We start from the raw sequence: 13,230 nt of genomic DNA, 5'->3' as shown, positions 1-13,230 counted from the left end.
TTAAATATGGTGCTTGCATTATTCTTTTTTTTAAAGTTCACTTAATCTCTCCTCCTTTGCTCTATATTTTCCTGACTGGTATTATTGTGAGAACTTATTAGTTAATGTTGTGAAGCATTTTGAAAATGGAAATAGCCATTGACATAGTGATGAGTAGTAACGTTTTTAAGTGTTCTTTTCTATTTCAGAAATTAAATTCCAGGGATAAATCTTACCAGCTCTCAGATTAGTCAACTTTGCCACCTGCAACACATTTTAATGGGCACATATTTTCAGTATGTTATGTTTTGGACCAGGAGAATGAACATGTATTAAGTGCTTACTGTGTGCTGAGCTCTGAGCCAAATGCCTTAAATTTGTTATTTTCAATCTTCACAGTAACCCTGCAAGGCAGACAGAAAATTGTTCGCATTTTTCAGATGAGTAAATTTGAATTGCACCTCAGAGAGTCTTAAGTGGCTAAGCCAAGGTCAAGGCTGGAGCTGGTTTTCAAACCCAGATCAGATAGACTCCAAACCTCATGCTCTTTCCATTATACCACGTAGAATTTTGAATTAAGATCTTTCCAGTAACAACAATTTATTTGGCAGTATTTACTGACTAATAGCAGACACATAGCCTAGAATGTTTTTAATCGGATTAGATCATTTACTTTCTCTGAGACTACTGGGTTGCATTTTATGCTGATAGGAATTCTTTCCTCAGACGTGGAGGTTTAGGGAAGGGCACAGAATTTGGTTTCAGACTTGAGTTCAAGTTGCGGTTCTGGCTGAGTGACAGTGGACACTGCCTGAAGCCTCATTTCTCCGTCATGTGTAAAGTGACTTCACTTCTTCAAGCCTCAGTTTCCTCAGCTGTAAATGAGAGGAGTGACAATTACCTACTTTGCAAAGTTGTGGGAGAATTAAGTGAAGTAACGTACGTGAAGATACCTATTACCATTTATTGTGTGCTAACTGTTGGCAGTATTGGAAGGACTTCATGGTAATTGCTTGCCTAGACATTTTCCTGTGTAAACCAAACAGGATCTCCATTTATTGAGCCTTTGCCATATTCCAGGCAGGGACTTTGCTAGGCACTTTGTATGTGCTTCTCCATTACCACATTTATGACATTATATAATAATTACTTATTTACTTATTTATTTACTTCCTTGCAGGCAGGAACCTCTTTTACTTCCTTTATATCCCTGGCATTTAACATAATGGCTTTTGGCTCATCGAAGGAACTCATTAATGTTAAGGAAGTTAGCTTGGCTTTTGTTTCTTTATACTGCTTTTCTTCTTTTAAAAGATAACTTCAGTTGTGGGAGGGGCTATTCAAATGAAGCACTATATTATCATTAGTAATTTGCGACTTATAACTTGCTTTAAAATATGCCTGTAACTAAAGAAGTTTAGGTTGCACTGATTTGACAACAGCTGATTCTGAATATCTGTTAGTCTTTCACTCTTTTAAAAGGTAAATTTCTGGGATAAAAAGAATATATCAAGAGTTGGAAGAGTTTGCAAGCAAATTTAGTTTGTGTCTATGATTTCAAAGGAGATGGTTACCCTACTCAACTCTTTTCAGTAACCTTAGTGTATCATAATTTGGATGTGTCATATCTAAATTATTCTTAGGGACATATTAAATTAGTCCTAAAAGGGTCTTATCTGAGAATTATATATTATGCAGTTTGAATTTTATTATAAAGGTAATAATTTTGAACTTTACCATGTGTTTTTAAAAGGCTTATTATTTCTCAATTTTTAAAATGCCAGTTTGACTCTTGCCCAATTAGTATGAATTAGTGAAATTTCAAAAGCAAGTTTTGATAAAGACAAAAGATTGTTTGTGAAGACAGAAATATTAACTTATTTATCCTCTGTTCTAATCCAAAATTTTCTGTTGTTATGAAGCAAATCATAATGCATACAGTAGGAGATTTTAAAAAATAGAACAATGAGGAGATTGAGATGAAGGAAAACTAAGAGAGTTTTAAAAATAAGGTAAACTCAGGGGTGAGGTTTGTGCTTAAAAAAAAAAAATCAAGTTTGCAGTGAGGTCCTATGCTCTTTCTTTATACATAGAGGGCTACAGATTTGGCACTCATTTTCCTAACAATATTACAAAGAGGGGACCCAAAGAATTACAGGCTGCAGCATCCATAAAATAAAAGTAAACCCATCACACCGATAACAGAGAGTATTAGTGGTTCATTGCCATAATAAAGTATTTGCCTCAAAGCAGATAGAAATATTCTGATACTTGGTATTTGTGATTTTTTTTTTTTTTTTTTTGCCTCTCCACTTTGCTTCTTGTTCATGAGATTTTTATAAATATGTATTAGGAGGATCTCCGTATGCAGGAAAGAGAGAGAGGGAAGCTCAAAAAGCATGGCGTGGAATGCTGCTTGACAGTGTCATACACTCACAAGATGTCCTTGAAGATGGAGCACAGAACAGAGATCAGGGAAATTTTGGCAGCTGCAGTTGGGAAAATAAATGGCTGTTGTGTGATTGGGCAGATCCTGAAAGCAGGCTCCTGCTCAAACCATGTAATTAAGAAAAGTGGGAGCTTTTGTCCAAGTGCAGAATGTTCATAATATCAGAGTTTGTCAGCAGGAGCTTTTAGAACAGATCAGTACTTTTCACTCCCTGATCCAGGGAACAGTTTTCTTATAAATCATCCAGTCTCCTTGCTGTCCTCATGAAGGTTGCTGCCAGACGATAAGGCAGACTTAGATTGTAACCTCACTAATGTGCAGTGATGTAGGTGAAGGGGAGACCAAATCAGAGACTGTTTCAAGAAATGCGATTTTTATTCATTTGGGCTCCTATGTAGAAACAAGCAGAGTGTGGCCAAGGAGAGATCCTGCAGGACAGCTCTGGGAAGGAGATGGAATCATTTTTTGTTTGTTTTTGTTTTTGTTTTTGTTTTGTTTTGTTTTGTTTTTTGAATTTTATTTTTTTATACAGCAGGTTCTTATTAGTCATCCATTTTATACACATCAGTGTATACATGTCAATCCCAATCGCCCAATTCATCACACCACCACCACCACCCCGCCACTTTCCCCCACTTGGTGTCCATACGTTTGTTCTCTACATCTGTGTCTCAATTTCTGCCCTGCAAACCAGTTCATCTGTGCCATTTTTCTAGGTTCCACATCTACGCGTTAATATACGATATTTGTTTTTCTCTTTCTGACTTACTTCACTCTGTATGACAGTCTCTAGAGAGATGGAATCATTTTTAATACTGTGGCTCCGAACTGGTTTGAAGGATTTGACATTTTCTTTATTTTTTAAAAATAGCTTCCTTTCAGATTATAAAAGTGCTATATTTTCATTGTAAAACAAAAAACCAAAAAACTTGGAAGATAGAGATGGAGACAAGTATAACAATCACCTATAATCCTACTATTTATTATTAACATTTTAATTTTTCCCTCCTACTCTGTGCATGTTTACGTAATTGACATAGTCAATTTTTTATTTCACCTTTTTTCTACATTGATTACAAACATTTTCTCATGTTATAAAAACCATTATAAACATAATTTTAACAGTTGTGGAATGCCGTGTCATAAAATTAGATGATAACTTACTTACTCACCCCCTCTGTTGGGCCCTCAGGTTGTTTCTATTTTTTCACACTTCTGGGTATACTTTTCTTAATATACCTTGTTGTGCATACTTTTGGTCTACAGAATTCTGGATTCTTTTTTGAGCTTCAGAATGGATCATCGGTCCAAGAATATGAACATGAGGTTCAGAAAGGTTGTGCCAATTTTTATTTCCACCAGTAATGATGGGAGAGAGACTATTTCACTGCCCTTTAAAGCTTGACACTTGCAAACTTTGAATACTTATCTATGTTCTCTGTAAACATTTTGTCCACAAATAATTCACATGCACACTTCTCCCAGCCCAGGTCTGCATTCTCACCAACCTGGTTTGCTAGAGTCCAATTTTACTTGCACGCACTTGCTTTCCCAGAGAGTGTCCCTTTTTCTAATGTTTCTTTCTTATACAAAAACAAAAACAGAAAACGAAGTCAGTGAAGGAGGAAATTATAAATAAAATTTCAAGTGTGATACAGCAATTTTCAAATTTAAAACTACCCTATCAGATTGACATTCAAGATCTTTTCACTAGTGAACATACAGATATAATATGAGGCTGTGTGAATCGTCCATGGGTCTAATTTATACATCGGCCACTTATACATGCACTGAGGTGCTGAGAACCGTTTTGTTTCTCTCAGTAACTTTGGCTTCAGAATGTCCCCAGATAATCTCTCTCCTTCAAATTGGAAGGGCTGCTGGCATTATACAATTCCTCTTAACAAAGAGAAGGTTGCTCTGTGCAGATTTTTCTAGATACTAACTCCCTCTACTCCCCTCTGCTCTCCTCCTCCTCTCTACCCCAGCTGTGTTAAGAAAACAAGATTAATTTTCAAAATAAAAAATATTTTATGTAGATATCTGAAGAATTCAATCTGAGTGTGCACAAAACTTAAATTCAGAGAAGTGACCCAATGCTTTAAATCATGGTATAGATACAGAATAACATGTGGCTTTTTACAGCTGAATCTTGGTGAGTTTGCTCATACTCTGAGCCACTAGCCAGGCATTTTGTAAATATACAGTACTTATGTTTACATGAATTGTGCCACTGGCTACTGTTTATGCATTTAATCAGAAGATAAGTCCGATTTAGTCTGTGGACAGTTTTACAAGTGACTCATTAATGTTCTTTGTATGGAAGATGAAGATAACATATATTCCATCACAACTGGTTCCCATCCCAACAGGAACCCATAGCTTAATATTAGGCATTTTGGTTATTTTGTCTGCATTAAACATTCAGAGTTTGGGGGCTTAGGGAGTAGAATGGGAAAGGAATTGTTTTCCAGTTGATTTTTTTTATTAGAGCTGATATTTTTGCAGGAAGCCTGAGCGCTTGCCCATGAAATCGCATTTATATTAAAATGAAAACATTTGTCTTTTTCAAATATGCCTTTAATGAAGAAATCTTATTGAAAGTTTGGGATTGTATTTATTTATTGGCCATTTCTGAAAAGAAGACTGAATGGGGGCGTGGGGGTGGGTGTGGTTTGAAGGTTTCCCTGTCTTTATAATGAACTGGATGCCATCCCTCAGCTCTGGAGAGTTTTCTGTAAAAGTCTGTTAAAACCAGATACTCAGGGGTTGTACCAGGACTGCCCCAGATGGGCACACCAGGAAATCATTTTAGGCCCAAACTGAAGCCCTAAAGAAACACTGTAAGATATAAAGGAGGCCAGTATTTATTAAGAAGGAGAAATGTATGTGATGTGTCTGGGGAAGAAGATTAAAAACTTGGATTTCTGTGAATTTGAGAATAATGCCTAAAAGACATTAAATTTTGATGATGCTTTTCATTTAAATGCTGGCCCTGCTATTTTAAGTATTAATGCCTCTTACTCTCTCCAGCGGCTGCTGATTTTTTTAAAAAGCCCTGACTGTCACCACTGAGAATACTTTTGGCATGCCTGGTGTTCATCTCCAGTAAAGAAGATGCTGTTTCAAAGGAGTAATGCCTCAAGCTTACCTCATTGTTACAAATAGTCACTTGTTTAGGACGTAAGCATTTAGACCAGAAACAGGATTGTCAGTTCAGTATCAGAATGGCGTATGACTAGTCTATGTGTAATTTCATTTACGTGCTTTTAGTGAGGGGGTGGGGCATTGTTAGACAAAGTCTGAAGGGAATTGCTTAAAAGAAAGGGGTGTATATGATTGATTTTAATTATTTGTTTACCTCCCCTCCTTTCCCATCCTCTCACCTTGAACCCTCTAAGGGCAGGGATCAAATTATTTTTGTTTCCCCAATTCCTCAAACAATGCCTTGGTCTATAATAGCATTCAATAAACTTGTTTTGAATTGAAAACACTTGTTTTAAAGATATGCTGAGAATTTATTACCACATAACTTCCTAGAGTAAATAGGTCTTTCAAGTTATTTGTGCATCTGCCCAAAGGCATTATTAAACTGCCAGCATGTTTTCCTCAGTTGGAATTAAATTTATTTTTCTAGAATTTTCTAGTTACCGTCTAGCAGAATCTACAGAAACTTGGTACAAATGGTTTTGGGGGACCTGAGTGCAGTGTTCAGCCAGATTCCCCTGGTCCAGGGGTCTTTGTGAGTCATCACCTATAATTTGGTTGGGGGTGGGTGTATATTCCCAAGTTCCCTTTTCCTAGACTGATCAGATCATAGATCTCAGCCCCTCCTCGTGGGCCCCGTTAATAACGTATCTCCTTCCCAGTTGAATCATAACCAGGAAAATGTTACGTTAAAAAAAATTAATCTGAAGGGACTTGAGCAAATTAAAACCTCTTGAAAAGCATGGAGTTTATGAGCTGATGGACAAAACTTTAAAGAAATATCAAATTGGGGGGGGGGGTGTAAGGACATTTTTAGTATCTTTCAAGGAGCAAGAAGAGAAGTGAGGAATTATTGCTAAAAATAATATCTGTCTTCAGGAACACAGAGCCTGCTGTGTAATTTTCTAACTTTGGGGATTTGTTTTTCAGGCTTTTGAAAAGTGGGTGAGATGCAGTAGTCTGGGCTGCTCTACCAGAGTCTAACATAGTGCATGTCAGAATTTTATAAGGGTCAAGTGGGAAATGCCTACAAAGAGAATTAGGACTTTTATTTTTGTTCTCATGAATAATTTAAATCTATTTCTTTAATGGTTCGATTCAGTGACTGCCCTTGGTAAACATTATTCTTCATGCTCTTGGGAGCACTTGTTCTATTACATAAGGCTTAGCCTTTATACATAAATTTTCAAAAGTCCTTCCAGCATGGTAAAAGGAAACACCTTTAAATACTCATTACAATATTTAATAAAATACATATGTGGATCGCAGATGTACACACCTGAAACAAGTTTGCAATGAGTACAATTCCTTTAGCATCTTTCTAGTTTCTGGGAGTGCTGACATTTAGAGGGTGCTGAAAGTAGAAGGGAGAGTATTTGAAAAAGAAACATCATATTCCTGTGACCTTCTTAGGTTCTTTTCTCTTGATCCTTTTGACTGATGATGGAGTATCGAGGTCACCGCCCCACCCCCCAAGAAAATCAGAAGTTGAGGACAGCCGAGAGTGGCGTGATGGGAGTACAAGGGCCCTGCACTGGGCTCTCACGTGATGAATGTCAGTAGTGAGTTCTACATCGACACAGGTTCCTCTAACATAAAATTGGAACCTTTTATTTGCCTCGTGAAGTAAATACTGAAAGTGTAAACTAGGTTAAGGTACGTAAATGCAAGACCATACAATTTATTGTCGGAGTGCCATTTCTGTGGAAAATACTGGAGCAAAACCAGGGTGGTGTGGCTGACAGGATTGGTTTGAGGGCTATGGTAGGACCCCTGCTGTGCCTACCTGGGGTCTGGAACAGTGATCTCCTCAGCTGTGAGGAGTAGGACCAGCCCTATAACTCTTACCTGGCTTCCCCCAAGCCTGAGCACATGAAAGCCTTGTGAAGCGTGGGGGACAGAGGGGGCTGTAAGAGATTCATGAGCCGATGGAAGAAATATTAAAGGAGGCCTTAAGTACTCTCTAGAATTTTAGAATGGGTCTCGCTTAATATACTTAAAGGACTTTCTGGCCACAGGACGTGCTTGCTCTCTCCTCTGACATGTGGACCCTTCAGCAATAGATATTTGTTTGAATGAATGAATGAATGAATGAATGAATTCTGAGGGCAAGAAATTACATGAAAAGAGTGATTGGGGAAGGAAGGCAAGTTTTTGCCCTTTGATTATATTGCTACTCTTAGAATCAATTGGGAGATTTCAGTCTGAGACAAAGGATTGGCTTTAGTGTACCTAAAATGTTATGTGCATATATATATATATTTTATATATATGTACATATATATTTAGTGTACCTAAAATGTTATGTGCATATATATATTTTATATATATATGCACATATACATTAAAATGTTATGTGCATATATATATATATTATATATATGCACATATATATTTTATGTGCATATATATATTATTTAGTGTACCTAAAATGTTATGTGCATATATATTTAGTGTACCTAAAATGTTATGTGCATATATATTTTTCTGAGAGCAAAGGCATTCACTGGCTTCTCTACAGGGTCCATGTCGGCCAAAGCTTCAGCCCTCGTGCTTGAATGAATGCCTCTTAGAATCTGCATTTGAAATAATATCTAAGTGTATGCCTGGCATATAATAGCAACTCAATAAGTATTCTGTCCTCTTGTTATATGTAAGATGGAGAGGACATTAATAAAATTATTGGCTTGTACTTCACAGGGTTGTTAAGAGGGATCTAGCAAACTATTGGACTTCCGAGGACTTTCATTCATTCAGTAGTTCTTTATGCAGAACCTACCAATTCTCAGGCCCTGTCCTACATGCAGGAGATACTATTATAAACAAAACAGATGTGGTCTCTGTACGATGGAGCTCAGAGTTCAGGTCGCCATTCTTTGTGAACTGTTTAAAGTACTCTACTCAGAAAAGTAAGGAGGTAGACGTGTCTCCACACCTATATTCAAGTGCATTTCTGTGATATGGCCACCTTCACACCCTCCCCGAAAAAAAAGTAGACGTAAACTCTCATCTAAAGGGCTATGTCTGCATTGTCACAAGAATACTCAAGTGAGGTAGCCTGTAGGCCTAGGCTTAAGTCCTAGCTCTGTCTCTAACTAGCACTGTGACCTGTGCAAGTCACTTCCCCTTTCTGGTCCTCAGTTTCCTCATTAAAGTTACAGGGTTGGGCTTGGTGGTCCCTAATGTTCTCTGATATCTGTCATGCATCCACACTGTGAACTCAGTGAGGGCCAGCTCCTTGTCTTTGTGTATCCCCAGGACCTAGCACAGTGCCTGGCACTCCAGGGCTCCATCTCCCTTCATCTAACATTCCCAGATCTAGCCGTTGTGGAAATGAACCCTTTTTTAATGCATATAACCAGGCATGTCCAGGAAGTAGTGTAACAGATACCTTGGGTGGACAATAGCAAAAGATGTGATTGAACAGTTAATTTAGGACCATTGGGAAGGACCCAGAATTGTGGTGACAGAGATGCCATGAAGGGCAGAGAGGGTTGGCTCTTATTTTCAAGAACATCCTGAGAAAGAAAGAAGCCTGGCCCAGCCTCTGCTTCTTACCCCCACTGCCTCCGCAGAGATAAACGACCCTGAGTGATGATCCAGCAGCTACATGCCTGAGGCCTTCCCTCTCGCTTTTGTTGTATATTTTGCAGAAAAAAAGGGGGGGGGGGTGGGAGGGGTGAGGTTAATGCCTTGAGTGTGAGTAATTAGTCATTCAAACCATCAACATTTACAATGACAGGATTTGAGTGCCTACATTGTTGTGCACTGCTCTAATAGTTTACCCCTGAAATTTTCTGCCTGTATAATGTTTCTTAAAATATATCACGGGAACATAAAAGATTTAATGCAGTGCTTTGTACAACCATTAGAGTTTGAAGTCAACTGAACCTCCTCAATGCTCTATCCTGGATGCTGACTGTAATTCTGTTCTTAATTGCCATTCAGAGGAGGGAAGGAAGGCAAGTCAGGGGTTTGGAACCTGGTCAGCTACGAAGTTGGCTGTGAGACCCACACAGAATCCTTCATTAAAGTCCATATGCACACTTGAGTAACTGATATATTTATTTGCAATGACAGTTGTGCTGTTAGAATATCAAAGGCCTTAGAGTAGGGAAGAAAGCGTTCTGATTTTGCCAAGCCGGCCTCTGAATTTATTGGAGGATATGCTTCCCACTAATACACATGTTTACCTCTGGTCTGTTTCCCAAGTAGAGATTATAAGTGTCCTCTCCTTAAGATCTATCATGTAACCTTAAAGTGCCACAGTTTCATATTCTTGCATTCAATATATTTACATCTTGGCAACTTTCTTATTTTCCAAGTAATGTTTTAAAATGCTCTTGGTTCACTTGTGTATCAGATTTGATTCTGACATTTTACATTTCGGATTCTTTTTTTAAGCCTGTCTTGCATCCTGGGATGCGTCATTAAGACCAGCAAGGGGTCTTATTACACGATGTATATTAACACATTTGCAAATGTTTCTCAGCTTTGAAGCTGTACGTTTTTATTGAGAAAACTCTGTGTGTGTGCATATGTGTATTTTCCTCAGTTCCTTCTGAGTCCACAAAAGGATAACTGTGTAGTGTGTGTGCAGAGCAAAGAGAGCTCCATCTCCATGAGACGAGAAATGACTTGACCTAATTTATAGGTTTGTTTGGTTAAAGTACCTCAGTACCGAACACTGTATCTCATGGTTCCTTTTCAGGGGTCTGGGCCCAGTTAGGGTTGTCCGATGTCCAGATGGGGCTCAGCTCCAGGAGTCGACATAAATTAGGAAATCCACATAGGATGTAAGGAGATCCAGAAAGCTGATTGGGGAACTGAAATTTCTTTGCTGGAGACTTGATACTTCCTAGGCCTTTCTGGAGCAGGGAGATGTTCACAGGGACAAGTGCTGGCTTTTGCCACGTGTGTCTGTGAGTCGAGCATCCAGTGAACAAACACCGAACACGGCTGTCAGGTAACCTTCAGTAGTCTTGGTCCCGCAGAATCTCAGCATGCTTAGATATGACTTACATTATTCTTACGCCGTCATTAACACCCACAAAGCTGCCTCGCTGCAGAATATTTTCTAGGTGTTTGTGCAAGAGCCGAGCCGTAAGAAGGGTAACCCAAGAAAGTGGAGCAGCGAAGGTGTTCTGTAGATTGTGGGACTGGCTTTTTTGCCACTAAATCAAAATGTAGTAGTTGGGCACCTCTGTGGTTCTGCCACCCAAGCCTCCTGAATTGGATAAATTCTGTTTTTTAAGTTCCTTATTGAGTTGGCAGTGCTCCTGGTGTTTGTTGCCTGGACACCTGACTCAGTGAAGCAGTGAGACGACACAGCAAACGGAGGCACTGCACAGACCCAGGAGGCCGACGGCTTGGCAGAGCAGAAACCTGCCTCTCAGCCAGGAGTTTCAATGATGCTCCGTAACAACATCTCCATTAGCGTGACCCCTCCCCTGGGCGCATCGCCCTCATTCTTTCCTGGGCCCTTGCCTCAAGGGCAGAGCAGCTGAATAGGATTTACTGGGTGCATTTCTATCAGTGCTGAGGAGAGCTTGATTTACGATTCCTCTCAGGAACCCTTTGCTTTCTCCTTGCTGTTTGGACCAGCCTAACGCAATCCCACAGTTGACCTGAAGCCGAGAAAGTTGTGATGATTTAAGTAGAGCCACTTACGTTACCTACATGATGACAAAGAATCTTAGAAGCTTCCCACCTTCCTCAATCTGCCTTATTTCCATGACTCCTCTTGAGACTTCTTTTTTTTTTCTTTTGGTTTCATATCCCATTTGTGATTATCAGAAGAAGAAACGATTACAGTAACGCTCACCTATGTAGGGCATGATGAGGAATAATACTTATGATGCTTCTAGCCACTTTATGTTCTAGGCAACTTATATATATATATAACCTTGCACAGTAGGCTTTATTCCAGTTTACAAAGAGGAAACTGAGGCTTAAGAGTATTGAAGTAACCTGCCTGAGATCACAGAGCTAATAAGTAATAGAACTAGAATTTTAAGTCAGCTGTTCCCTTGGCTAAAAACTCATTCCCTTTTTACTACCACTATGTTTCAGATGAGTAAATAAGCAAAAAACAGAACAAAACAAAAGCAAAAAACGGTCTCTAGTTGATGAGCAACTAGAACTTTCATACGCTGCGGGTGGGAGTGTCAATTGGTACATCTACTTAGAAAAACTATTGACAGTATGTACTAAAGCAGAATACACCCTATGACCCAAAAAATAGACTTCCAGCAGAAGTCTGGAAATAGATTCCCAAAAAATAGATTCCCAACAGAAATGTATGTGTGTGTGTACACCAAAAGACATGTATATAATGCTCATAGCAGCATTATCTACAATAGTTAAAAACTAGAAACAACCCAAATGTTCATCAAAGTAGAAGAGATAAATAAAACGTGATATTTTCATACAATGGAATTCTCTACAGCAAGTGGAGAAGAACAGCCTACCACTACATCTCACAACATGGATGACACCCAGACATAATGTGTGAAACGACATAAAAGAGTACGTATTGTGTGATTCCATGTATGTAAAATTCAAAAACAGATAAAACAAATCTATGGATTAGAAGTCAAGAGTAGTGATTACCTTTGGGGGTGGTATGAATAACAGGGGTGGGGACACAAGAAAGGCTTCTGGAATGCTGGTCATGTTTTGTATTGTGATCTGAAAGGTGGTTACTTGGGTGTGAGTTGTGTTTACTTTGTAAACGTTCCTTGAGTTGCACCCTTAAGATTTGTACATTTTGCTACATGTATATTATATAAACATGCTTATCTCCCCAAAATTCTCTGAGCAGCCAAGTGGTAGTAATGGAAGCTACTAGTAATCAGGTATCTGCTAAGCTTTGGTTTCCTTGTCTATAAAATGTAGAGGATATTAGAATATGGCTCACTGCTTTCTTGTGGGGAGTCAGTGAGAGAAGTCACATCAGGTGATCGGCAGAATGACTTTAATAAATATCAATGATTGCGGTTATGTTCCCACCACTATTCAGGCACTTTACATACATCCTGTCACCAGATCCTTCTTACCACCTTGCAAGGCAGGTGGCATTGTTCTCCTCTTTCAAATGAGGAAAACTAAGGCTCCCAGAATTTAAATCCCTTACCCAAGGTCATACAACTAGGGAATGGCAGAGCATGATTCCATTTCCAAGGAGTTGATGGTCAATTTCATGTAGACAGAAACCACGCCATGAAGGATGAATAAGGGATGGTGCTAGGATAGAATGGAAAAGTGGGACTGATGAGCTTCATTTGGGGCCAGGAAAACTGGGTGCAGGCCCAGACTCTGCCCCACTTTCCTGTGATGACAGAGAAGTCGCTGGATGTCTCTGGAATTCATCTCAAACATGAGAGTTTTGAACTGAATTTTATTCCCTGAAGTGACTTCTGGCTCTGTAGTTTTGTGATTCTGCATGTTTGTCATTCTATACAAGGCATCTTTAGGACCTGGCTCCATGAGCTTAAACCCATTTTTCATGTGAAACCTTATTCTATCAATATCTTCTTGGGACTTTCCTGAATGCCCCTATCCTTTAAGCAGGCTTAATTGCTCCTCTGTTACAG

The 13,230-nt window shown here is 39.0% G+C and overlaps 1 protein-coding gene across 1 annotated transcript in view; it reads left to right on the top strand.

Annotated features, from left to right (window-relative positions):
* ELAVL4 (ELAV like RNA binding protein 4) overlaps positions 1-13,230 on the top strand; it is an 84,238-nt gene that overhangs the window by 22,486 nt on the left and 48,522 nt on the right. The gene's annotated exons all lie outside the window — the stretch shown is intronic.

The sequence above is a fragment of the Eubalaena glacialis genome, chromosome 3 (assembly GCF_028564815.1).
Source record: "Eubalaena glacialis isolate mEubGla1 chromosome 3, mEubGla1.1.hap2.+ XY, whole genome shotgun sequence".
NCBI lineage: Eukaryota > Metazoa > Chordata > Mammalia > Artiodactyla > Balaenidae > Eubalaena > Eubalaena glacialis.
The sequence above is the reverse complement of the archived record's forward strand: the minus strand, read 5'-3'. Positions and strand labels throughout refer to the sequence as shown.